Below are 1,745 nucleotides of genomic sequence, written 5' to 3'. Positions count from 1 at the left end.
TGTCCTACCTGAGACACCCTGTCCTACCTGAGACACCCTGTCCACCTACCTGAGACACTCTGTTCTACCTGAGACACTGTACTACCTGAGACCCTCTGTCTTACCTGAGGCCTTCTGTCCTACCTGAGATGCTCTGTCCTACTACCTGAGACCCTCTATCCTACCTGCTGCCTCTGATTCTGTACTCCTCTATAAACAGATTAAGTATTATGTTTTAACTGCCACCMTTAAAAAGTCAGGAAAATAACATGTAAATTATAAAGCTAGTAGATTAAATTAGAGAAATAATCAGTGACTTTATACACTAAATGTGAATTATAACAGGAAATCAATAAATATCAGAGTGAACTTGGACTCGTTAGCATTAGAATATAGTTTAACTGATTAGTGACTCAATAACAGAGCAAATGGCATCGCTAAAATGTTTGCTAACATTAGCTGAAGGTGACTAGAAGCAAACTAACTTTTCATAAGAATAATGTCCTTGGGGAGATTTTGACTTACTTTTGTTCTTTGTAAAGAATAAAGTTTTTCCAAAAGCCAGATGTTATCACACTGACGTTACCTTCTCAAGTAGATCTGACAATTCAGCATGTTGCTACAAAGCAGGCAGGTAGTGCATGTGTGTCTGCTCTGCAGTGAACTTCTGTACCTGAGAAAAGGAAGGGGCAAGGYGGAGATGCCGCAGGCTCGCAGCAGCACTTCTGTAGATGAGAAGCAGGATTCAATCATTGCAGGAGCGTGAAGGGGGCAGATGGGAGAGAGCAGGGCGCAGCATACTTTTTTTTCTGAAAAAGCTGTGGACACAGCAGCTGCTGTCGCGCTAAGTTACTGTCGGCAAATGTAGACACACCCAAAGGAAAAAAAGGTTTGCGAATAATTGTGAGGACTGTCCCTCTCGGGCCAAAGTTGGTGGGGACATGTCCACGCCAGTCCTTCAGAAAGTTGCGCCTATGTCCTYAGTAGTTTAACACATCTATAAGGAAAACCCAGGAAGTAAAAGCTGACATTCAGAACTCTTGTCTCAYKTTTGGATCTTTTGGAACAGCAAAATAAAAACAATAAATCAAGAAAATCAAACATTGAAAACATATATCTGAGGTGTTTTATTTTGTAACCAGAACAACATCCCATTGGTTTATTTAGAGGGGCGGAGTCTAAAACATGTTCTGTAACCAGCCAACAAAAACTGGTTCCATTCCAGGTTCAACTTCTGGGTTCAGTTACGAGGTCTGTTGATCAGTTCGAACAGAGAGGACTGTGGGTGTTGTAGTCCAATCAGAGAGGACTGTGGGTGTTGTAGTCCAATCAGAGAGGACTGTGGGTGTTGTATTCCAAACAGAGAGGACTGTGGGTGTTGTAGTCCAAACAGAGTGGACTGTGGGTGTTGTAGTCCAACCAGAGAGGACTGTGGGTGTTGTTTTCCAAACAGAGAGGACTGTGGGTGTTGTAGTCCAATCAGAGAGGACTGTGGGTGTTGTATTCCAAACAGAGAGGACTGTGGGTGTTGTAGTCCAAACAGAGTGGACTGTGGGTGTTGTAGTCCAACCAGAGAGGACTGTGGGTGTTGTATTCCAAACAGAGAGGACTGTGGGTGTTGTAGTCCAAACGGACGATTGTGGGTGTTGTAGTCTAATCAGAGAGAACTGTGGGCGTTGTAGTCCAAACAGAGGATTGTGGGTGTTGTAGTCCCAACAGAGAGGATTGTTGGTGTTGTAGTCCAAACAGAAACGACTGTGGGTGTT

Source organism: Austrofundulus limnaeus, unplaced genomic scaffold (genome assembly GCF_001266775.1).
Source record: "Austrofundulus limnaeus strain Quisiro unplaced genomic scaffold, Austrofundulus_limnaeus-1.0 Scaffold819, whole genome shotgun sequence".
Lineage (NCBI taxonomy): Eukaryota > Metazoa > Chordata > Actinopteri > Cyprinodontiformes > Rivulidae > Austrofundulus > Austrofundulus limnaeus.
This window is presented reverse-complemented; position numbering follows the sequence as displayed.